Source organism: Marmota marmota, unplaced genomic scaffold (assembly GCF_001458135.2).
Source record: "Marmota marmota marmota unplaced genomic scaffold, marMar, whole genome shotgun sequence".
Classification (NCBI taxonomy): domain Eukaryota; kingdom Metazoa; phylum Chordata; class Mammalia; order Rodentia; family Sciuridae; genus Marmota; species Marmota marmota.
The window spans coordinates 13,102,358-13,129,060 of NW_025999941.1; the positions used below are offsets into that span (position 1 = coordinate 13,102,358).

At 38.9% G+C, this 26,703-nt stretch overlaps 1 protein-coding gene and 1 long non-coding RNA gene across 14 annotated transcripts in view; one reads left to right on the plus strand and one right to left on the minus strand.

Annotated features, from left to right (window-relative positions):
- Fhit (fragile histidine triad diadenosine triphosphatase) overlaps positions 1-26,703 on the minus strand; it is a 1,420,772-nt gene that overhangs the window by 385,273 nt on the left and 1,008,796 nt on the right. The gene's annotated exons all lie outside the window — the stretch shown is intronic.
- Positions 4,285-19,416, plus strand: LOC125616264. Its single transcript, XR_007346891.1, has 3 exons — positions 4,285-4,743; positions 5,195-5,339; positions 19,405-19,416. It is a non-coding gene; the product is annotated as an uncharacterized LOC125616264 (long non-coding RNA).

Below are 26,703 nucleotides of genomic sequence, written 5' to 3' on the forward strand. Positions count from 1 at the left end.
TCCTCATCTCAAGTCACAGTGGCTGTATCCTTGTCCCAGCCCTGCCACTATGAAATAAAACCTGTGACTCTCTCAGTTATGTCCCTTCTCCAGATCTCCCCTCCTGATACTCTATGGCTCTAATTCTCTGTCTCATGAAACAAGTTCTTCTTAAAACTGGAGTTCTCTCCAAGTCCCCAAACTCCTTTCCCCAGAACTCCTTGAATTAGAAATCTGATCAGACTTTGGTATCTATCATCCACTGAGAAATAATGTATTTTTACAGATTAGGTTTTATTTTAGTATTGACTCAAACCAAGAGAATCATTTATCTTGACTGTTAAGTGTAAGTTGCCTTCCCAGGTGTTATGAGAAACATAAAACAGAATTCTCAAGGAATCTTAAAACTTTGAGAGAAGAAATGACAGAAATGTACAAAAGACTTTTTTAATTCAACTAAAAATAATTTAACACTTAAAGATAATAAGAGAGACGTTACAAAGCTGAACATGATTGTCAACTGAATTTTACTGCTAATTAGATTAGAAAAAAAGCATACACTCTGAGCAGAAATGACTTCCCTCCTCTCACAGTTGGTAGGAGGATTAGAGGAAATATACATAAAACACCTCAAATGAAGAAGGACTCAGGAAATGGTTGATTTCATTATTATTATTATCATAAAAATAATACATTCGTGTTAGATTTGCCACTAAGAAGTTTGGGTTAGATGTATGTTGTCTGGTACAAAACATAGGGTCCATAGAAAAAAAGTGTATGGGATCCTTGCCCTCAGCGAATATGAGTTCATGAAATAAAGCTAGAAATCAGGAAGATTGAGTGAGATTTTTGTTTGTTTGTTTGTTTGTTTTTCCAGAAATACAGGATGGATCAAAAAAGAAAAAAAAAACGAATGTCTTGGATTATAACCAGCAGACTGGAGTAGGGGTCAATCTAGTGGTCAGGTAAAGAACATCTGCCAATAACAATCTCCTTAGGTTTAAAAATCTAACAGATAATTTTATAGGAAAAAGAAGTCTGAGAACATTCAATTTAGGATGTAAAGGAAAGGTTGGGACTCATAGTAAGAACCGCAGGGAGGGAAGGATATGGTGGACTCTCTTCTAAAGGAAACTGGAGTGCGGGAAAAGTTATTGGTTTAGAAATCGTTAAGGTAAAGACCCACAGTAAAACCTAGAAAATGGCAACTTCTTACAATTTACACCAATAGAAAGCACTTAGAAAGGAAGAATAAATGTTAGTTAAACTTTAGAGATTAAATTACAAATTTACTCAAGTGATTTAAACTTTTACTGCGCGAGTAGCAATTTTAAGTCATAAGGGATCTGAAATGTTTCCAGAGTTTTAAAATCGACTGTTTTACTACAGGAAAAAAAAAAAAAAAGATTTTTGCTGCCAGTGTTGAGCACATAGCAAATCCTATACCTTGTAATGGGCTGGTATAATTGCACAGTTTCATTAAAATAATTTTATCGCTAACTTCCTACTTTTCTGTTAATTATCATTTCAGAATACGAAAAACTATTACTTTTTAAAGCCTATATTAAAGTGGGCTTAAGCAAGCATGGAAGAGGAAGCCAGTGAGAGAAAATATAAGAAGAAGCTATTAATATTAACAGTTACACTTGGACACTTGTTCGTTTAATAAATCTTTGCAATATTAGCAAGATTGATGAGGAGGAGTACAAATGAGAAGAACATGAGATAAGCGATCATTTGTTATCATTACTGAGATATAAAGTATGATTCAGTGTTTCATAATGGATGTTAAATTTGATTTAACATATGGTTGGCTCATTTGCTGAAAACTACCCTTAAAGACATAAACTCACTCTAAAGTCAAAGCCATTGTCTTAATAACAGTCTCTGAATTATCTTTCTCTGAGAGACTGCATAAACTCAGTAAACATACGCTTGGGGACAGAGTGCAGAAAGGCTCTTCTTTTGCAAAACAAATGTGCTCATAGACTCAAATTCATTAAACACAGCATAGGAAATATTGTTGCCTAGGTTGAAAGAGTAAAGAATTAATGCACTTAACACCAATACAGATAATCTTGGAACAGGTTTTCAAATGATTAGTAGAGAAACTGTCATCGCTGTAACTGCCTGAGCAGCTACCTAAGAAATCCCTCTTTGTCAACTTCATCTCTATAATCATGAAAGAGCATCAGTAGCCACTTTAGGTTTAGTGGATTAAGTAGATCACTCCAAGTGCTGTTAAAATAATTTATAATCTATCTTTGTACTTCAAGAGTGAACTACCTGGAATGAGAAACACTTAGATACATTTGCTTCATGAGCATACTCCTATCAGTCATTCAATTTTGTCTGAGCGCACAGTTTTATCAAGAGAAATGCATTAAGATTTAAAAAATCTTGTACTTCCTAGATACACAAGACCAGTTTGAAGACTAGATGTATTTAGCAATCCCAGTGTCAATTCTGTAGCAGAAGGCTTATTTCTTCAGCTAACAGGTACCTGCTCTAAAATCGGATTCATTAAAAAAAAAAAAAGTCCATCTTTCAAAACAATTTAAATCTTCTGTTTTTGATAATGACTGTGCTACTCCTCACCCTTGGATACCAAGTCATGTAATCCAGTGTATGTTCATCTAAAATAAGTAATTGCAAGGCAGCACCATTATCCCATCTTTGAAAATACTCTAGATGTGGAGGCGGGCAGTGTTTTTTACCTGTTGGTATGCATTAAATCAATATATGTTGTTAGGTTGCATCTTCTCTGATCAAAGTATCATCTAATTCACAGTTAGCCATCAGAAGCATGTCTACAAAAAAACGCTTCAGCCAAATAAGTTTTATACATCCATTCTTAGGTTATACGCTTTAGTGAATATTACTCTTATTTGGCGCTGATTTTATTTATCGTCAACATGAATGCCTGTGCTTGATAGCGGCTAGACTTCTTTCACTGTTATTCTGACTTTCTGGGCTTTGTTTAACTCGTTTGTAAAATTAGGAGTCTTGGCTTTCAGAGATTCACGAAAGCACATTTAGACTGGCTACACAACGACCCCCTGAAGATCTTGGTAGGGGTCCATCCATAGATTAGGGTCCTCACATTTTGTGCTATAAAAAGTTCCTGGATGATTCTTAAGAGCATCCCCTCTGGGAATATTGAGATCAATGTAGCTCAAATAGGCTATAATATTCAGTGCTGAATTAACCATTAGTTAAATGAAAACAAAGCACACTCAGTTAGCTCAAAAATCCACTCTATGAAGATATATCATCATTCCTCTAAGAAGCTGACATTAAAAAGTCATGGAGCCAAGGTGGAGCTAAGGATCTTTCTACCTTAGGCCAGGATTTGGACTTCCTTTGCTACCTTTTACCACATGTGTGAATCAAGTCTGATTGCCTCTCAAATATCATTACTCTTCTGTAAAATGGGGACATCCAAAGTTCCTTTAGGGGGATATCATGCAAGTTAATTTAAAAACATACATGCAAAATACTTTCAAAATGGAAGCATGACAGATACTCTTGGGAAGACTGCATCTGGGCTCCTGCCTTGTTCCATCCTTCACAGCATGGAACATATAGCTAGTGCTGAGAAAGGCCTGGAAGCAACAGGGTTTGATCCAACTGCCTATCACAAGTGTTATTCACTCAGCACATTTTAAGTGAGAACATGCTGCATGTGAGACACTGGGATTGTTGTCCCTTTATATCTACTGGCCCACTCTTCTTGCCCTGATCATGCCCCTCCGCATGACCACAGTGATGGACCCCAGTTCCTTCTGTCTTCCCATACAACTCGGCCAGTGAGGGTGCTAGCAAGGGGCAGTCCTGAGGAAGTATCCTGGGACCTTGTGGCTCTGCCTGGTGAGATGAGACACCTTCATCACAGGCTTCTACTTGTGCTATCTTCCAAGCAAGCAAGCCTACCCTTCTGGACTTTTAAGTGGTCATATTCTCTCATCCAAGGTCAAAGAACTCAGCCTATCCCGTGTGTTGAACCTAGACACCCAATCCCAGGCTGCCCTGACAGACATACAGCTGCCCAACTTTATTAATTAGTACTCAGACCTTTTGAGAACTGATTATCACTTTGATCCCGGCCTGCACATTTCCATCTCTGATACCTAAACAGCACATCATCTTATCTTATAATTAAGTGATAATCTTCATGACAGAAAAGATGACAGGACTATAAATGGCTGACAAGTGACTAAAATAACTTTCTTCCCTTTCCCACCCAGCCCTGAAAGTGTTCTCCAACTTCTCCAAACAATTACTGGTTAATAAACTCTCAGTGATGTGAACCTCATTCCTATTCAACAAGATCATGTACCCACGTTACTCTACAGAAACCATATACACCTTAGATTTTATGCTTAAATGAGTAAATATTATTCAACACAAAGCTACACAGATTCAGTAAAACCTTTGACTTTGATATTCAGATTATTAAATTTTACATGCATATAACATAAAAGTTCAAACTAACTTGAGGACCACTGTTGATAAAATATTGAGCATTTAATGTGCAGTAAAAAAAAAAAAAGTGGCTATGAGAAAGTAAGATGCACTTCAATAGGTGAAGTGAATATTTATTGAGCCCTTACTAGGTACTAGAGACTGGAGCAGGTGCTCAAGATCCTATGGTAAACACAATCTCTACTCTTACAGCAGAGCAGGGCCAAGGGACAGGAAAGCAAAAAAGAATTAATCTGGATGCAACTGGTTGCAGAGTAATGGACGACTGAGTGGAAAGATGTTGAGAGCCACAGCCAAAGGGGCCCCAGCAAACTTCCAGCTGCCAGCAAACTTCCAGCTGCCGGCTGATGATTGGCTCACAGCGGCCCCAGCAACATCTAGCTGATTGGCTCCTCGGCCCCAGCAACATCTAGCTGATTGGCTCCTCTGCGGTGATGCTCATTGGACTGTTTCCCTGCCCTTTCAGACCACGGAGCTGCTCATTGGGGGACTTTTTTTGGCTCCGCCCACGTGACCCAGCCAATCGGCCTCAAGAGCAGGAGGATTGTGGGAGGTGGAGAGAGGCTTGTGTGGGAGAGAGAGGCTTGTGGAAAGCCGGTGGTGGCAGTTGAGGCTCTGAGGATTTTTCCTGAGAGGCTGTTTTGTTTGGCGTGTGTGGTTCTAAAAATAAAGTTAGTTTCTTTTGACAAGTGGCTCCTGATTGTGCCCAGCCAGACTGCGGCATTAAGAGGGCAGGGTTGATGTGCAGTGTCTGTGATCAGAGTTGGATGTGGAGAAAGTGTAGTCTATTTCATGCATGCTTAATGAACACCCCACATATAAATGGGTGGAGGCATGATTGTCATCTTTCTGACTGAACTGTGAGCTCTTTGGGGGTAAGATTCATGGTTTCTCCACCTCTGTGTTTTTCAGAACTCTTAAGAGTTATTTGTACTTAGTAGACACTCATTTGCTGGAAAGATACCCACATGGATTGCTTTAGACTGTTTTTAGCAATAGAATTCCTTTGCCATTTGGATTGTTCATTGATTTGAAACCTTTCCAGTTACTCTATCCTTTCCCACCCTTTTTTCTTCTTTCTAAATATGACATCAATTTATGTTCCTAGTTGAGCTTTCTACAGAGTTTCCTTTGAATAATTTCAACAAATGTGTTCTATGGGTATAAGGATGCAGGACTCTCTGCTGCCTCTATATGCCAAAAGCTTTTTGAAACCAAGCTGAAAAGGTTCCCAGACTGCATGACCCCATTCTTAATACCCACGTTCTCAGGCCCTCAATAAACCTGAATATAATTATTTTCCTTCTGAGAAACATTACACACATATGAAGTCCCAGAAGATGCTCTAATTCTACTTAAGTGGAATGTTTGACATTTTGAGTATTTCTGCTTTGTGTCATTCACACTTTGTGACATTTTTTCTCATCCCAAAGTTTTCAAGGTTTCTTTGTTATCAAATTAAAGTTACAGAGACATTAAGACCCTCTCAGAAGCAGCCCATTCTTGAATCTGGATCTTAGTGATGTCTAATTTATTATTAAGTATTTTTGTAGATAATACTGAGCTTTGGATTCTTATCTGATTCATCTTCCTAACAAATCTCAGATTTTCAATCCAAAGATAGGCATCTTCTTATCCATTTCATACTTCTCATGTCTCTGATTTTCTTTATCTTACCAGTATTCTGCATTTGGTGGGGGTATTCTCTGTCTTTCCAGATATCTCAATCCCTCCCACTCCACTCTACAGCATCCAAATTCAGTCTTAGCATGTGGTGACATGTCATTCTTCTAAAGAAAAGGAATTCTGCAGAACAATTACTAAGGGTTTAAAGAAAAGAGTACCCAAGTCTGGGACTATCCCTAACAAGCTGTGTGATATATTTCATGAAACACAAGGCTAAGGTTTTCTCCTCTGTAAAACAAAAGGGAAGAACAAAAGCAAGTCCAGATTCCTTTCTAATGCTGAAACTGCCACAATCAGTTAACATTTACTATTTCCTTACATACTGCAGGTATCAGGCTGAAGGTTGGATGTGATCATGGGATTACCACTTGCGTTGCTCACAACAACTCTATAAAGTGGACACCATTGTTATCTGCATGATATTGTGGAGTGAACTGCTGCTCACAGAGGTAACTGATGTGGGTCTGAGAATGGAACTCAGCATGTCCCTTGAGTTACATATTATATGTCACATTCTCTTTATCAATTCATCTCCTACATTTTTATACAATTTCAAAAGTGACAACATTGAGCACATGACTTATGTAAGTAACAAAATTAGATAAAGATGTAAGGTAACACTCACTGTTGTGGTTTGGATGTGATGTGTTCCCCAAAGCTTCCTGTGTTAGAAGCATGGTCTCCAACAGAGTTGGACTGAGGTGTGGGGGGACATTAAAGAGGTGGGGCTTAGTGGGAGGTGATTAGCTTAGCTAATGGAGGGCACCAACCTCATGAATAAATTAAACATTTTTTTTTAAGAGAGTGGGTTTATTCTCTGGAGACTGGATTAGGTCTTTTAGAAGTAAGGTCTCACAGGATTGGATAAGTTTCCACCAGAGTGGGTTGTTATAAAGTGAGCCTGGAACCTCTCTGTTGATTCCCTGCACACATGCTCCTTCCACATGTGCTTCCTTCCTCCCTTTCACTTCTCTGCCATGATATGTTATAGCACCAGGCCCTCACCAGAGGCTGACTCCTTGTCATACCATGTTCCTGGACTTCCAGAACTGTTAGTAAAAATAAATCTCTTTTCTTTACAAATTACTAGCCTCTGGTGTTTTGTGTAGCAACAGAAAAAAGAGTAGGACACCCATATTGTCAATTTTTTTTTCTCTCCCTAAATGACTTGATAGCGAACCAATAAGCTCTAGCCTAAAACACAACCAACCATACTGCGTAAGTGTGCACATTTCATATACATAATTTTAACCAATATCCACATCCAAAAACATATAATCTCAATGTGTAATATAACCATTATGTTATTACATTATCTTGCCAGAAGAGCTGCCTATGCATTGTACCCTTTATGAAACAAGGTTCCAACCTAACAAGGGAAGGTGTAGCTCTAATGGCCAACCCACTCCCCACTCACACAAACTGGACCCCACAGAAGTATCTCCTCTGTCGCTGAAGAGAGTCCTTTCCTCTTTCAATCCTGCCCAATGTGTGGATCTAGCAACATCCGCTGCTGCTATTCTCGGTGACACTCCAGTCACCCCTGCCCAACACTGAGACATCAGTCTTCTACCTGGGAGCCTCTTCCTCTCAGGCCATTCTCCTGGCAGCAGCCTTCTTATCTCAAAGCCAGAACATTGGTTTCTCCTCCATTTAAAGCCCACTAATGGTTCTCCATTGTCCTAGAAATGAAACCAAGCACCCTTCTACTATCTCAGAGGCCCACTGCTCAGCTCTTCATATTTGTAATATGACAACTGTTTTTTGTTTTGTTTTGTTTTGTTTTCCAACTGTCAGACTGAGCTCTTTCTCACGTGAGACCACTGCACACACTGGCCCCTTGATTTGGAATTCTCTCCCCACCTTCCTTCTACAGTTGGCCTTCTCATTTCTCAGTCCTGAACTATAACACTCTTCCACAGAGTTCTCCTCATCCTCATACTTAACTTGCTCCAAACCAGTATCCTCTCTTCATCCTTCATTTACTTCCTTCACAATACTAATAATTGGTACTATTTCATTTTATTCATCTGTGTGTGTATGGGGAGGGTGAACTATCTTCCCTCGGTATAACCTAAGACACAGGAAGGTAGAAGAAGCTTGGCCTTGTCAAAGATCTACCTCCGGCATGGAACTCAGTCCAGCTCAGGTTAGTCAATAATTACATGTTAAATGAATAAAAACATGACTGCAGATCTTGTCACCTTAAGAAAAAGTAATCTACTGGGAAAGAGGACAAAGATTAAAATATAAGTAAAAGTTAATGGCTTAGACAAACATGATTGTGGGTCCTTGATTGATATCAAAGAATGGAGCCTGGAGATAGCTCTCTAATAGGATTGATATGACACCCCTACTTGGAAGGTATTTTAAAGGCCGTGTCTATGCCCATTAGCTACCAAGTGAGTGAAATTTTCTATGTGACTAACAAGGGCTAACTAATTGTTAAAGAGTTTCTCTGAGGTCTGCTGGTGGCTAGAGATCTTTGAGCATTTCCCCCACACTATCCCTTCCTTTCTACCTGCTTATATTCACACCAATTTTTATAGATCTGTATTCAACAGCTAAGGAAACCCTGGAAATGATCAACAATAACAGAGTAGATAGAAAACTCAAAACAGATCAAAGTTTCTACTGGTCAATCCACCATGGAACACCTTTATTACATCTGAGTGACATTTAAAAGTTTCACACTTAAAGTTGCTCCCGATTAGGTTACTTGAGATAAATGAGGTTCTCAAATAATAACTAAAGGTATTAATATACAAACATCTACCTGGCAGAGATTTTAAAAAATAAAGATGACTTTGTATATTAAAAACATATGACAGATGTAACAGAAAAGATCTAAGGTGGATTGATATTAAAAGGCCTAGTGGAAATCTGGTGGTCTCTATTATTGGGATGGAACATGTGTTATGGCTGTTGAAACACGTGAACTCCCCTCTGCTGAGCTGGTGAGTGAAGGTGTGAGAAACAGGGCTGTCTGAGGAGGGCACACCTCAGCACGTGAATCTTAGAATCCAATGTGTGTAGCCAAAGGACCCCCTAAGTTCTCAATGTTTCTGTCCTGCTCTCACCCACAGTTTTCCAGCATCCCTTGCTGATTAAATACTGGAAGATGAGTAAGAAGAAGCAAATATCTTTACAATCCTTGGGGCCAGATCCCTGTCAGGACTTCTGCCTAAGAAAGTGAAGTAGGGAATGAGAGAGAGAGGGTTTAAGGGTAGAACTATGGTCCAACATCTGAAGCTTCCTGTCTACTGGCAAGAGTGATGAGGAAATAAAACACAGAGTTGTACCTGAAGTGGGAAGACTCCTTTGGTTTCTATTCTGCTCCCCAGTCTGGAAGATGGTGTTCTCAGAGGGACTGGGGGAAGAGGCAGAGTCACTGAGCTGCCTGTGTAGCAGCCAAGGCAGTAGCAAAACAAGTTCCCACACTGGGCAGAGCCCTCCTGATGTTAACCTCCAATGCAGCTACCCCTGGTCTGTTTTTTTAATCTAAAAAAAAAAAAAAAAAAGCATGTAAAATGACCTAAATCTAAAAATAGGGCACTTCACACTCAGGACTATTTTAAATAGCATCTTTTTTAAAAAAGGAAAAAACCCTACATTTCCATTTTTGTGACTCTCCCCCCACCATCCCTTGAAAATAGAAAATACCATAGCTGGTTGTCATTCAATCTAAAATCAGACACCATGCCAGCTGGAATCCTAGGTCTATTTATTACGTGCACAGTTCTTACATTAACTGTTTGTTAAAGACTGATTTCACCACCACTGAGACACAATAAAACTCAAGGTTCTTCCATGTTTTGCCAGAAAGATTGATTTAAGTGTGACCCGTCTGAAAAACGCTTTTCAAAGACAGGAACAGAAGTACTATTCAATAACTGATCCAACTGTATTTCTGAAGAAATCAAGTTTAAATCTAAGTTAGTATCTAATAGATCAGGAACGAGATAGAAGTAAATATCTATGACTTCTGCTCTATTTGCATATCAGGTCATATATAAATTCCCAACATTCTACAGTCTGTAGCATATTTAGTCAATTAGGTGCACAGACACCTGGAAAAGGTGATCGAGTAGGAGCAGTTTCTTTTCCTCCACTTGGGAAAATTGCTCACCTTGGCTCTGTATGACAGTTTCACATGTAGTACAGGTTGCAATTCACTCAGCAAGTTTTAGAAAAAGTAGAAGATCAGAGTTTCCAGTCCACATGCCTTTATAAAAGTTCACAAGTTTGTTCTTACACAGCTCATAGATGGCACACAATGCCAACACGATACATGTGTTGACAGGAATACATGCTATTGGGCCTCTTCCAGATCTACAGACGTAACAGTCTTCTCTTCTACAAGATAGGTTCTGCTGGATCTGTTTTTCCAGCCAGCCCTGCAGGCTCCTGTATGTTCTCTCTCTTCTCCAAACATAGGGTATCTATCACTTATTTCAAGATCTTAAATGTGGGTCGGCTGCATCTTGATGTATTTAGTTCGGGTCCTTCATCACCATGTCCCTGAGACACAGCAGGGTTTATGCCTTCCCATCAGCTGTGTAACTGGGGCCCTTTCCCCAGCACATCTCCAACTCCAGCCTGAAGCCCACCTTGTCGGAGTCTCAGAGGCAAAGAGTGGACCCTCGATTAATATGGGATGGAGAGGAGTAGATGAGGAGAGGGAAGGGAAGGATATGAAGGGCAAGAAGGAAAGAGAGGCCAGGGGATGGCAAAGCATTGAAGGAAAAGGGAAGCTACTGAGGAAGAAAATGGCTAGCTGGGAACACAACACAGAAAGGGTCTCAAATAAGAAAAAGGGGGGAGTGAGAGGAGACAGCCAAAAGACAAAAGTAGATGGAAAAGACTGTCATGGAGACAAAAGGTAAAATATTTTCAAAAGAGGTAGACAGATCCCAAAGATGGGACCCACTGAGGAAGTCTTTCCCTTACCAATAAAAGGCACAAACAAATGAATTGAGCACCTAGGGCTGCATTGATCAGGGGTGACATCCTCAAAAGCTTTCAGAGAGCTGGTGTGGTGGTGCACGCCTGTAATCCCAGCAACTCAGGAGGCTGAGGCAGGAGGATTTCAAGTTCAAGGCTAGCCTCAGCACTTAGCAAGACCTTAAGCAACTTAGTGAGAACCTGTCTCAAAATATTTTTTTTTATTGGTTGCTCAAGACAATACAATGATCTTGATATATCATACATTTGATTCAAATGGGGTATGAATTCTTACATCGATCAGAAAAATGCAAATTAAAACCACTCTAAGATACCATCTCACTCCAGTAAGAATGGCAGTCATTATGAAGTCAAATAATAACAAGTGCTGGCGAGGATGTGGGGAAAAAGGTACACTTGTACATTGCTGGTGGGACTGCAAATTGGTTCAGCCAATTTGGGAAGCAGTATGGAGATTCCTTGGAAAGCTGGGAATGGAACCACCATTTGACCCAGTTATTCCCCTTCTCAGACTATACTCAAAATATTTTTTAAAGGGGGCTGGAGGCCTAGGAATGTAGATCAGTGGTAAAGCAATCCAGGGTTCAATGCTCCATACCAAAAATAAATAAAGAAATAAAGGAAGGAAGGAAAGAAAAAGGAAGGAAGGAAAGAAAAATGAAGAGAGGGAAGAAGGAAGGAAGGAAGGAAGGAAGGAAGGAAGGAAGGAAGGAAGGAAGGAAGGAAGGAAGGACGGACACAAAAAAAATCTTTCAGGGATAAGACAAATGGTATACTCATAAATTTGAAAGATTCTGGAGTATCAAGCACACACTGAAAAAGGGAAAACCTGTGCAGATTTAACTGCTCAGCCCAGATTCTGTCCCTACTCCCCAGAACTAGCAAATCAATGGGATTCAAATATTTGTGGAATCCCTACAATGGGTTTTTAATCACAAACCTTTACTTGAATAGTTGCAACCTCTAGCCTCGCCAAGCTTCTTGCCTTATCATGCAGAGAAGAGCACAAACAGTTCAACATTTGTTGAGCAGAGGAGAGGTTTACACTAAGTAACCCGGCTCTGATTTCTTTGTACTGGGAAAGGAAAAGCAACCACCCCTGATCCTGTTGCAGCTTTTCAGTGCAAGCAGGGATTGTAGGCACAAGTCTCAGCAGCAGGAATCTGAGCAGCCTTGGGAGATGGGGCAGCAACCCCAACACCCTGGCTCAAGCAACTTCTTCGAAGTTCAAATGGCAATCTCACGTGCTGACATTAGAATGTCTGGGTTATTAAAGAGAAGGATTTGAGGGCAAAATGGGGTCCCAAAGGTGCTTGCTTCTTACATTTTCTTATTGGTAAAGTGGCTTGAGCTCCAAATACATCCAAATGGGCCACCACTGTCCCCCTCCAATTATCACCGTATCCTATACTTGTTTTCACAAAATTTGTCATTGGTAGTGACAGCATATTTATTTGTGTAATTGCTTTCTTACTGTCCATTTCTTCCACAACACTCTAAGCTCCATAGGTCAGAGACAGGGTCTAGATTTTACTCAGGCCAGAATGCTGTGTATCCTGCACACAGTTGGCGCAGGATATATATTTCCTTGTTGACCCAACAAATATTAATTCTTGCTGCTGCTTGTTTTTAGCTAAAGCCAAGAGAAGAAGAGGGAGGGGAAAACGGTGAGCTCAACATCAAGGTTAATTCCAGATCTGCCATCTGTTATTTCCCGACTAGAGGAGCTATGAATAGAACTTAACACTACAGAGTCAAGGACCCCATATTCTCCAGCATCCTATAACCAAGAAACTGAAAAGTCATGTGATACTATTGAGTTGCCACCTCAACTTTAATTTCGGATTCCAGATCCACTATCTGACACATGGTCTCTTAGAACCACCTCACTACCAATGGAAACCAATTTAACCTTCTGCCTCCAAATCACAAATGCAGGTTCTGAAATTCTTTCCCTTTCTTCTCTAACTCTGTTTCCTTCCATAACTCTGTTTCCTTAGGGTTCAGCTACTATCTGATTTCTGTCATTATGGGGGTGGGAGTGGAGGGGTTGTTTCAGGGTATTCTCACACGTGAAGAATTATGTTCCTGTCTGTTGCACACATGACCTGACCTTGAATGTTTCTACTACCATGACTGTAACACACAGTCGGATACATTATACACTGAGTCACAAAGAGCCTCATTATCTAATGATGAAAGAAATAGGGTGCTATTCAACTGGGTCACTATACTATGCCACACACTTTGCAGGGGACTAAGGCATGTGTCCACAGAAGGGGTGCCTTTATCTAGTATGCACAAAAATGGCATGGGCCAGTGACAGTCTTGATAGTAGAAAAAGGAAAGTGCAAAACTCAATAGGATGCAGTAGATAAAATCCAGTGACTTGATAAGAGGTATAATATTCCCTTTGGTTTAATATTTCACCTCTTCTAATTAGAAAAAAAAAATATTCACTAGGACTTTTTTTTAATATGGTGTCCTTTTGGCAGTAGCATAAATACCTCCAAGGATCTGTATTATTCAAACAGTTTTCTATTTCAAAATACACAGGGAGTAAGGCCTATCAAATTATTACATTTCCATTAAGTGCACAGAAACAACAAAGTTAATTACAAAAACACTGAAGCAGCTTTTCCCAAATGGTACCCCCACATCCCCAGGGCAGAATGGTTTTCCTTTTAAGGAATCTTTACTTACGGCAGAGCCACCTTGGAAGGGTAATTAATGACGTCTAGAAACCAAACTCCTTTCTGGTTTCCTCTCATTCACCTCATGCAAAGTGAAGGTGATGAAAGACAAGAATCCCCTTGGAACACAAAACACATTTTTACAAGAGCCCTTAAAACCCCATCTCAGTAAGAGAAACACATTTTCTCACTCCAACAAAACTTTAGAAAATAATAATTGAAGTATGTGGTACACTGAAAAGCCCCTTCCTTCTGGCATTCCTACTCCAGAAGGGGTGTGCTTAGGTAGCTAGCTGTCTATCATTCCCGCTTCAGCACTCCAGTGACTATGTGACTTCCTGACTCAAATGGAGCTCCATCCGGGCACTGATACTGAGGGAGACAAAGCTCAGAGTGAGCTGTCACAGAGGGACATAGGACTGACTCCTGCACTGGAGGGAATCTTAATTTGATCTTTGTCAGTCATGGTCTCTTTGTACGCAGCAATACCTGTGATTCCTTTAGGAAATCAGAGGTGTTTGGATATATCGTAAAAGGGCTAGTCAGGGACAGAGTATCATAGTCAATGTAACCTCAGGTAAGTCTATTACACTGAATCAACACTTTCATCTATAAAATGAGGGTAATAACACCTACCTAAGAAATATACTATGAAGATAAGGCAGAAACATACATAAATATCTAAGCTACATCTATACATAAAAGACCCGGGGGGGGGGGCATTTTTTTCCAATGGTTGCATGTTCATCATATCTTGGGATGACTGGCCTACTTGATCATTATCTAGAACACCTGTGCCTCCATATCATCTTTAATTACATGAATGGAAGGTTTTTTAATCATGGAACTTAATGCTCATAGCAACCATGAGTACACTGAAGCTCAGATCATTATTCTTATTTTTTTTAACAGTCCTGGGGATTGAACCCAGGAACTTGTGTAGGCTAAGCAGGTGGTCTACCACTAAGCTACACCCCTAGCCCGCAGTACACATTGTTAATATCTAGGATCAAAATTCTTCAGTAAAAAGCAGCTCTCTGTTTTATTATTCCACACTGGCTTTTAGCTGTATGGAAATTCACTCTGAGCAGGGCAGGGTTACGCAGGCCTATGATCCCAGCAGCTTGGGAAGCTGAGACAGGAGGATGGTGAGTTCAAAAGCCAGCCTCAGCGACTTAGTGAGTCACTAAGCAACTCCGTGAGACCCCATCTCTAATTAAATATATATAGAAAAGTGGATGTGGTTCAGTGGTTAAGTGTCCCTGGGTTCAATCCCCAGTATCAAAGATAAAAAAATAAAACACTCTTAAATTTTTGCAAAGTAAAAATTTGTGAGACCATGGACCAGATAGTGTACCACGAAGAGTGATGGCTCCTAAGCCAATGTATACAACATTTGAACCATATGAGTGAGTGACTGGAGCCCAAAAAAGAGAGATTGGGGTTTCTTGGCCATGGTTGAGAAAGTAAGGGCTATTAATCCAATCAGCAAAAAATAAATAAATAGCAATGGTTCTTACTTTCTGAAAGGATGAGGGAAAAACATTTCTCTTGACAATATTTCCTGTCAACAAATTTTCTCATCTAGTATACAAACTGAGTACCAAACTAATGAATAACAACCCTCGTTTCAAAGGCACCATTCCCTGAGCAACCTCCAGATGCTATGCAAAATCTAAAGTCCCTGCATGGTCCTTTTCATGGTATCCACATACCATGAAAAGGAGTTACCAGGCTCCACTTTTTCCAAGTTTTTGATAGAGACTGAGGCTCAAACACAGTGACTATGCATATGAGCCAGGGTTCAGTTGCTTTCAGTAGAGATAAAACTGGGAGATGGGGCATACTAAAGTCACTGGCAAGGCTGGAGTAACAGGATCTAGACAGGGATCCTGAATGACTCAGGAGTGAGGCTACTTCTGCCACCATCAAGAAGATAGGGAATTGGGAAGCCAACACCAGAACCATTGATATCAGAAATATAGAACCAGAAAAGTGAACAGGCACCAGAAAGCTGCTGTCACTGACACAACATCCAGCTTTATAGGAAAGTCACCCTAGCAAAGAAATCAGTGACCTTTGTACTGTTTCTCAGTGACCCTGAAGTTAGTGACTACATGTTGAAGTGCTACTGCAGGGAACCCCAATGCCTTGTCTAATTTCTAGAGAGCAGAGAGCACAGAGAAGACAGAAAGATAGTCTCAGCCTCAATTCTGCCTTCTAAAATGCAAATGTACTCAACTGGCAAAAAAGGAATTGAAACCTGGAGATCCATCTGCAAGGGTGTCTGGGAAATATAGTGTCTGCCTTTCAGTAGAGGAAAGCACATGAAGAGGAGTCTAGAAAGGCTCCTAGGAGCCCCATCACTGCAGGCTTGCCGTCCAATGGGTGACTCGGAATAAAAGAAGCAAAAGAAAAGCAAGGTCGAATGTGTAAGTAAATGCACAGAGATGTGACAAACACGAGGTTAATTGGAGAACTAAAACAGGTTTAATACAACTGAAGTGAAGGGTACACTTGGGAACAAGGCAGGGGAGGAAGTTGAACAGGCATAAAATGGCCAGATGATGAAAAATCTATCACTTCAGCTTAGAAGCATTCTCAGCCTAAGCTAGATATCCCTCTTGAGCTTCTAAGAAGCCTTGAACAATCCTCAACTACACAGTTATCTCAAGGAATTGCAACCATCCACCTTCTTGTCTGTTCTACTGCTCCCCTTGACAATGAGGGTGGGAGGTCAAGGGCAGGGAGGGGCTATGCCATTTTGTATCTCCAGAAAAATGCAAGGCACATGACAATAGCTCAGTAAATATTTGTGTCTAATTGCATCCTGAGTTCTTTCTAGAATGAACATTCCATGGATTAAACTATAATCAAGAATCTGAAAAATAGAAAATGTTCCCCCTTAAGTACCTTTCATTATAAAAATTGGTTATGTGCACATTGTAGATATTACAGAGAAGAATATATTCTTAAATATTACTTCTGTGCAATTATCACTTTTTTTATTTTCTAAAAATGTATATGGTGCTAAGATTGAACCCAGTGCCTCACATGTGCTAGGCAAGTGCTCTACCACTGAGCCACAAGACCAGGCCAATCATTGCTTTTAAATAGGCAATCATTCTATTCTGATAACAGAACCTCAGTTTTCCTGTAGGGGATCATAACTCCTTTTCTCAGATGAAGGGACTCATGTGGAGATCCAGACCTCAACCCTGGGATTTTAGTTGGGCACATGTCCTGGATGAACCAATGAGAATTTTCTGTGGGATGGTGCTATGAGTTTGGGGAAAAGTTGCTTTCTTCCAAAGTTGTTTATACCAGTAAGATGGCAGCCTTGTATTGCCAAGAGCTACCAAACAGAATGATACATTCTATTGAGAAAGAAGTCAACAGAGAGGAATCAAAGCCCAAAGATGAAGATACATAGATTGTTAACTTTATTTTGAGTACCTGGATCCATGGTGTCAAGGCGACAATTGGCCAAGAAAGTCTTTTTATGGATTAGGAGGGGAAGTACGGTTTCTGTCTCGTGCTACCAAAAGGAACTGAGTTTTTTCCTTTACCATACGTGCATGACTGGTTGAATACATGGCAGTGACTAAAAGCAGTGTAAGAAAGAAACTCAGCTTTGGGGACTCTGATGTCTGTGATCTACCACACAGCCATTTCAAACAGACAACTGGGGAAAACATGGATATCATTTTCTTTCCTTAACAGAATTGAAATACACAAGCCCTTTTCCTGTCTATATTTACAGGTAACTGATTAACAGAAAACGATCACGATTAAATGGCTTCGGACTTCTTCAGGATTGTGGAAACTACAAACAATCTGAAGAAAAATGATTACTTCAAGTTTTCCTCAAAAAATGTTAGTTGTACAATAATTAATGATATTGAAATAGCATGATGTTCATTTAAAAAAAATCATGATAGACTTTCCAAATATTTGAGCCAAATGAGATATTGAAAGATCAAAGCAAGAAAGCTGCATCAGCAAAAGCATATAAATAGAAAAAGATCAGCCAGGAAAACAGGAAGAGTCACTCTCAACTAAAACGGTCTCTGCTTGTCATTCAAACTCATATAAAATTCCTAAAATCTGTCAGTGTGGTAGTTTCTAAGTGATATGTCAACAAATATATTCACTGAGAATACTTATTTTGCCTAGAGCCAATGTTTTTAGAAAAACATCCTAAAGAGTCAACTGTTAAATCAATAAAACGAATGTTTTGAGCAGGTGTTTGGAATTGTGCTGATTTATCCATATTTTCCAGTTTAATTTTCACATTTACCACCAAACTTCTACAAGAAAGCACAAAATGTACCTGGAAGTATTATGTTCCTCATAAATACAAGGACAGTTTTGCTAAACTTATCTGTACCAGTAAGGGTGATTCATCAATCATATTCATTTACCTAAATCTTTAAAGTTTTCTATTTAAACCTGCACTGATTGGAATGCCAAACAGCACACAGTTTCAATGGTATTTTGAAGCTATCAGCAGTTGACACTTTAATTAGATATATTTAGGAGAGAGAGAAAAAAGAAGATAAGCAAGGAATAAAAGTTGAATCTAGGATTCATGAGAGGAGAAAATAATTACAATCCATGCCTTTTTTTTAGCATATAAATTTGCCAACCACACAACAAAGTAGTCAAGAACATGAGATCTAAAACCAACTTAAACCAGCTTAAATCATAGCTCTGGTATATTTACTTTTGTGAAATCCTGAACAAGATGCAGCCAAGGAATCAGTTTCTATAGGGACAACATAATGGTGCTGCCTACCCCATAAAGCTGTTGTGGGAACTGATTTGAGCATCACTCACAAAACATTGTTTACAGCGCAAGAGAAAATAAGCATTTAGCAAACACTAGCTACCATTATAATATGTAAACTTTACTTACTGAGTAAAGAACTGATAACAGTAGTGGTTTGTTATTCAAATTTTATTTATATATTTATATTTCTTGTACCAGAAATGATGCAAAACAATTCAAAGACAAAGAGAAAATGGCCCAAGTTAAGAATAGAGGTTTAATGAACATATAAACAAAGGTTATAGAATAAACAAAGAATAAGAATCAGAAAGATATGACTGCTATAATAAGCTACCAATTTGTCTTAGGCTTTCTGGCATCTAACACAAGAAAGAAAACTAGGTCTGCAGCACAATTTTCAGTACCCATGAGATTAAAATACACTAAATGCCTGGGAAGAGTGCAATGATTTTCTTAGAGACAGAGAACATAAAGAACTAATGCCAACAAATGTAGCAAATCTCTAGAGAAGCACATAATTAATAAGCATGGTAGATAGCAGTGTTGGCCTCAATTCTTTACCTTTCTTTTGGATCCATACCTACATTATATCTGACTTCTGCAACCAAATGTATTTTCTAATCCCTTCACTTTAAGCATGGTCCTAGGATTTTCGTTGGCCATGATATACCAGTGGAAATGACAGTATGTCCTAGCTCCCGTCCTGGGCCTGAAAAGATCTCCAGTAGATCTGCTTGCCCTGCTGCATTTCTGCCACAGCCAGGGGGGAGTAAATGACCTAGTCAATCTAGTTCTGAGCTGCAGGAGAACGGAAGACACAAAGCAGGGTTAGAGACTAGTGCATACAGCAGAATCACCAGGTGAACACCTCCCTAGTTCAACCAAACCCCAGTGATTCTCCAAGACGTAATCAGTAATAAAAGGTAGTGGTTTTAAGCCTCAGATTTTTGGTGTAATTTGTTATTCAGCAATGGAAAATGAATACAACAACCAAATAACAAGAGCAGCTTAAGCAGTATAGATATGCCAACCATCTGACCAAATAATGTTTTCTAAGTAACTTACCATGACTCAGATAAAAAAACAGCAAGAAGAATATCAGTGCATATCCACATAGCTTAAATTTATTAAATTTAATCTCTAAATTTATTAACCTATTATTTATTTTAGATTTCCTCAACAATTAATATAAATCAAATTACATTTGATGGGTTTCTTGCCCCCCACATGCTAAAGCAAAGTGCCTTGACACAGTTACCTGAATGAAATGATAAATTTGTGGTCATCAATCTCCAAATTCAGGTCCTGCAGCATAAGGAAAATTTACTGGAGGGTGGGACAAGGTGGGAAGGTATACATGAATTGGACAAACAGTTTTCAAAAGCAGTGCAGAACATGGTACATGGCCCATGTGTGTGGCCTGCTGAAAGATGTCATATGTATGAAAATGTGACAGAAAGAGAAATCAGCCTCTTCAAATGTCTGCTATATTCAAAGACACAGGGCAGATGTTCCAAATGATTTATGTTGAGTTTGGGCTGTTTCCTCACAAGGACAACTCCATCCTGTGTGTATGAGTAGCTCTAGAGATTTCTATATTTAACCATGGTTAGTGATTCTCATGAGCAAGGCTTGGGGAGGTCAACTAGTAATAGCAGTAGCAGCACCAGCAGCAGCAGCAGTAGTAGTAGTAAATGTTAACATGCATTCATTAGTGTAGATGTCCTAGTCACTATGCTAACTAAGCCTAGGCATGAATCATTCCATTCAACTTGTTTAGCATTCTGAATAACCCAGGAAGGTAGGTATTTTTATTCTCTTCTCCAACCTGCTTTGTCTTCTGCTTTTACAACCAGGTATTCTGAAGCTTGGAGAGGCAAGTGACTTGCCTATGATTATACAGGTGATCTTTCTTTAACGGGGGCTAGAGACAAAATTCTGATAGGAATATGGGATTACTAGCTGTTTTAGGTATGTCTTGGTCATGTCTTTATTCAGTTTCAGTTTCTTATTCAAGTTATTCATGTTTCAGTTCTTTTCTTAAATAGAAGCTTTCCTTAAAATATAATTTTAACTGACCTGGAAAAATATTGTACAAAATAGAATATACTTCTTAAATGGAAGGGACAGTGCTGAACTGTGACATCACCTGCTTGGTTTAAAGAGAGCATCAATTACAGTGATATTATTTTAGAATGTCCCACCAGTCTAGGTTTATTCAGAGATCTTTGAACTAAATCCCCCAATGCCACCCTGTAACTTATTCTGACCCTTTGGGCATCCCATTCGTATGTTCTCACTCTCAAATGGACAACCAACAAGTGATGTTTTTCTCCTTTGAATTATTTTCCACTGGAAACAATCCTCAGACTTCATCATTATTGGAAATTGCGTTACGAATGCACAAGTTATGTCGGATTATTTCTCTTTAGTTCTGTTCATCTCACTATTGCAATATCAAACAGATGAGAGATTCTATACCCATAGTACATATAAATGCTATACAAGTCCACCACTTGGGCTTGCACAATATTCTAATGATTTTCTAGAATGGCATATGGGGTACATGAAAATAACCAGCAATAAATCATTAGAAATTAAATTCAAACCCTTTGTGTGCTGGGTCTATGCATTTTCAATGTAGGTGGCCTCCAATTGAGCTTAGATTACTAAAAATAGACCTATGGTACTGTTTAAAGAGATCAAATCCCTACAAAATTATGCAGTTCTGAGAGGCTGGTGTTCTGGTTCATAATACACATTGTTAATCAGCAAGTGAAGCAAACTTAGAATCCACACATACAAAGTGAATACAAAGATGGTCCTATGCCAGCTTGATTCTTCTGGTTGTTAGTCATAATGAGCAACTCTTAACCACCTTTATCCTGGTAAACAGTATCTAGTTTAGAAACAAAACCATCCCCAGTACAATCTTGAAACTCCATGTTATTCAATTTCTCCCTCAAAGGTTGTGAATCTTAGACTACAACCAAGCAATTTATATTATTGCATCTCTGCCATTTAAAGCCTCTACAAGAACAGTGAATACTAATCAGATTGTTATCATCAGCCAAGAGAAAGTTCTAGAAATTTCATATTACCTCTTTCAGATATTTTTTAACACCCAACAGGGACAGGTAGCTTTGTAATCAGAGACTGTTCTTGTTTTATCAGTTTTTATTCCATATAACATGGAGGGAAGATGTCAATCAGAACAGAAAAATAAATAATTTAGCCAAGTCAGACCTCTTACAGTTGCACACGAGGGTAAACTAACTTGAATAAGATTAAAAGGGAGTGTGCAAAATAGGGAGTTAATCAGCTCACATGACAAGAGTTCCTAGTATTATTTAGGATGGGTTCAGGCAGTGGTGGCTGATAAATATTTTACAGTATAACATATATATATATATATCTTTTAAAAGGCAGCAAGAGGATGGATTTGTGGCCAATTACAAACTACTAATATAATCTCAACAAGCTCAGAATTCCTGAAAATTTAACAATAGGTTGTTGTGTGCTAGCATAGGCCAGCTTTAGCACATTACTAGATCCAGATACTAACGTGAGATCACAAATGTCCCATCTACCTCTCTCCTTTCTGCTTCTTTCCATCTTATTTTTATTCTCAAAGAGGTTTATTCTACATGTTGAAAAACTGTAAGAGTCTGTGTTCAGAAAGGCTCTGAATATTGTGGCTTCTAATCTGCCTTTTGAGAATCAAACACTGCAGCCAGGGAATAAAGTATTCTGACCACCCAGTTTGAGAGAAGAGGGAACAGGGACAGCTAACTTCAAATCATCTGGATTAAGCCAAATTTATCCAGAACTGGAAAAGGTTAACTGGAAAGAAACTGTGCAACATCAACATCATGAATTCAAATCCAAGTTTCAACAGGTCAACAATTAAATCTGTACCAAAAGTTTACTCCACTTTGGGGGAGGGGGAAGCAACTAGAACTTCTTCCCATGTGTCCACTTTCAATAGAAATTTGGGGCAAACACATAAGATCCAAGAAAATAAAATGTGTTTGGAAGAAAAATATGCTCCTGCAGCATAAAGAAGCTGTCTTCTGTCATAGACAAACACAAGAAGTGAAGATAGATAATTGCTGCATAAATTTATTAATAGAAGTGCTAATGTTGTAAATCACACATCTCCATTTTGACACGCAATCTTTTATTTTCCTTTTACTGAGGAAGAAAAATAAAGAAGCAGAACTGGTAATATTGCTTGCAACTAAATTGGATTTTCCACCAGAAAAAGCTGTTTAGAAAAGGCTATTCGAAAACGCAAAAGAGTACTCACAAAAAGGTATTAATGAGTCCAACCAGGAGTAAAAAGTCTCCTACAATGCAAACAAAGCTTTCCAAAACCTCTTTCAGGACTGGAAACTGAAGGATGCTTTGAACCCCCTAGCTTTGCGGAAATGATTTCACCTGCCAGATGAGTAAGAGATTCAGTTGAGGTTTTAGGATAAGAACTTTTAACTTAAAGTAGGAGTCTCAGGGACGACTCAGGAGAAGAGATCTCAGCAACTCCAGGTTTGGAAAGAAACCAATAAATACATACTGCCCTTCAACTGTAAAGGCACTAGAGAAATGAGATGTAAACTACACCTTGCCTTCGAACTCCTGTCTTGGCCACTGTCACTGTCATCACATAGAGGTGAGAGACCAAGACAGGACAAGGAAGGATCAAGCCGGTGCTGTGGCTTGATCCTGGATAGCTTCTTTCACTGCTTGCCTCTAGAATTTTAAAATTCTATTCGTTTAGCTACCCATATTTATTTATTTATTTAATAACAAAAGAACAAGATTGTTAGCAAAGAAAACCTGAGCATTTTTCTCCCAACAACAAAGGAATTGAGTCCTTTCCATGGTTTATCTTTATCACTAAATCAGGTCATAGCGGAAAAAAAAAAAATGGTTGCTATAGCTCAACATGCTGCACTGAGGGATGAAGCAGTTTACAGATGACATCAGTGAAACAAATCCAGGCTCATTTGTGTGTGTGTGTCTTCTTTTACAGTATTCACATTGTACTAGAGTGTCTAGCCAGGCCACAATTAGCATGGTGGAAAGTCTGGGTGGGAAGATCTGATTAACTCAATTGTCACTAAGTATTTCTGATGCTGAAGGGGCTTCCATGATACCAGATCAATGGGGACAAATGTTGCCTGATGTGACCAGGAGGAGTGTTCCAAAATATAATCATTTCCTATCACAATAACACAGCCATATTCACTAGAAAATAAATTTATACCTATAATTTAAATTGCAAAAAGGAAAGAATGTTCAACATCCGTTCACTCATACTGTTATATATTATGTCTGTTAATAAGCCCTAGAGTCCCATGCCATGTATGTCATATGGATAGATAAGTGGCATACATGTTACTAGCACTTTGAATAATATGATAATGGTTTGCCAGGTCAGGATAATAGTTATTGCACTGTTTGAGAATAGAACAAATATTTTCTGATAAGACCTAGTGAAAATATGGGAGAGTACCTGGGTCAGCTGGGAGGGGGGCTGTGTAGTATTGCTTTTTATCCTAGTAAATTACACTATACTTTTTTGATAGAATTCCACCTCTGGATATTTCGCTAATATCATATATAGCCTCAGTAGCATCTTTGATTTAGAGCCACAGATATTAGTTAGGAAAATGTCTACAGAGAGACTTAGCAGACTGCATAAACAGATGAGGAAGTCAAGACATGGTACCTGAATTGATTTATAAGTTATATCATGTTATAGCTAAATACCAAATAGCTGTCAATGTTCCCAATCAGGAAAGATAACCAAGTTTAAAAATTACCTTTTGCAGAATTAAAATCATAAGATTCTCTTAGAGCTCGAGTTTGCATTCTCTTGCTCAGAAGAGAAAGATGTGCTACATCTCTATATTTTCTTTTATTCTTGGGTACCAGCTGTTTTAATAAAGGCATAACTTCTGACTTAAAACATAAATCTAGGCTTAACAAAGTAAGTGTAAACATGACCTTAATTTCCACTCTGCCATCCTTTCTTTCCTGCTGAGTTCATTAGCAGCTGCTCTTTGACCTGGGATATGTAACAGTAATCCTTTGAGCATTCCAACTTCTACTACTAAGAAGAGGTTCCCTCCAATCTGGTAACATTTTTATTATAGTTGTTGACATGATAGGTAAAATATTTCCCTTGGGACACTAAAACCCTTTTCAAAACCAGCTCCTTCAAACAACTTACCTAATAGAACATCAAAGGTATTAAATCACTGCTGTGAGCAATTGAGGATAATTTTTTTTTCCTTCAGAATTTGTTCCATTCATTTTCCGGCACCTATGCCATTGGGTTTAGAAAGAATACTGTACAAATATAACTTACGTGAACTTCCAAGGAGGAATTCTGGATGTGGATCACAATAGAGGTATGAAGCAGTATGGAAATAGAGTAACATGGAAGAAACTCTTCCACATGCTCTTTAAGGATGTACATTGATGGGCTCTATTGAAAACAAAAGGGTATGTCTTCTATGAAGTTGTTTTGCAAAGTTCTATTCTAGAGTTCTATTTCCTTTGTTTAATTAGGGCAAAGCAAACGGAAAAAAAAAAAAACAAAAAAGGAGCATGTAGTATTTTGATTAAAATACATCTGCCATTAAAACCAGGAGACCAGAGCTCCTTGGTGTCTAAAGACTGCTTCACAGAGCAGAAGCTACAGTGCTATCATAGGGCAGTGAACCCCCATAGTCCTTTTCACTTTCCTCCTGGAAAAACCTTGACATCATTTGGGAACTTAACATCCCTTACTTTCGATCTACAAGGTCCAAGTCTCATGCAATCCTTCAGGATGAGAAAGTGCCCCAGGACAAAACCCCAGATACATGACACTCTCTAGCCACAGGGATTCACTATAAAGCAGAAACATGACCTAATCCATTCTAGTCAGAATGAATCTCAGGGAACCTACAGCAGCTACAATAAAAGAGGCTTATTCTTTGCTACTGGTGCTCTGCAGCCCTATTGCCACCATTGATTAAACTGGTGATGAAGTTAGAGATGTTTCAAGCATTCAACAGGATTTGAGTGATACACACTGGAATTTTTAATGTGTGGGCCCTATCCAGGATATGGCAATAATCTAGTTCCTTAGGGCAGACCTCAGAAATCTCTACCCCAGAAACGCTTCTGGCTTTGGACATTCTTTGGTACAAGTGCATTAGAAAATGTTTTATAAAAAAAAATCAACATGAAATACAATTTACTACACAATGGAGTTAAAGACCTCTAACAAGTCATAATAGGTTTAACATGGCAATATCCCATTTTGTCAGGTATAAAGTTGCATGAGAGAACAATGTATCCCCAGAATCTTGATGCAAAAGATTGCACATGAGAGTTGTGACAGCTGTATAATTCTGTCCACTCCTTCTCCATTTAGTCAGATTTAAGAATAGTATGGGCCTATCCTACCCCAAAATTGGTTCTGTGTATAATCCTGTGATATGAGTATATCAAATCAATTCACATTTCTGAATGTAGTCTAACAACTTCAAACTATATCACCAAATCCATGGTCATCAAATCTGAAATACCACCATCCCCTTTCTGAATCACTCCCAAAGCATCCTAACTGTTTTTTTCTCTGCTTCCAAACTTGTTCTCATATAATCTATACTTTACCTAATAACCAACAAATTTATTTTAAGAAAAATTATATTGTGGAAGGGCTGGGGATGTGGCTCAAGTGGTAGCGTGCTCACCTGGCATGCGTGCGGCCCGAGTTTGATCCTCAGCACCACATCCAAACAAAGATGTGTCCACCGAAAACTAAAAAAAAAAAAATAAATATTAAAAAATTCTCTCTCTCTCTCTCTCTCAAAAAAAAAAAATTATATTGTGGGGCTGGGGTTGTGGCTCAGTGGCAGAGTGCTTGCCTAGCATGGGTGTGGCACTGGGTTCGATTCTCAGCATCACGTATCAATAAATAAAATAAAGTTCCATTGACAACTAAAAAAAATTATATTGTGGTATGACATAACACCCTCTTGTGTCCTCCCATGGCAGACTCCTCATCAGTCTACAAGGTGCTCTGGACTTGATGTGACCCATGTC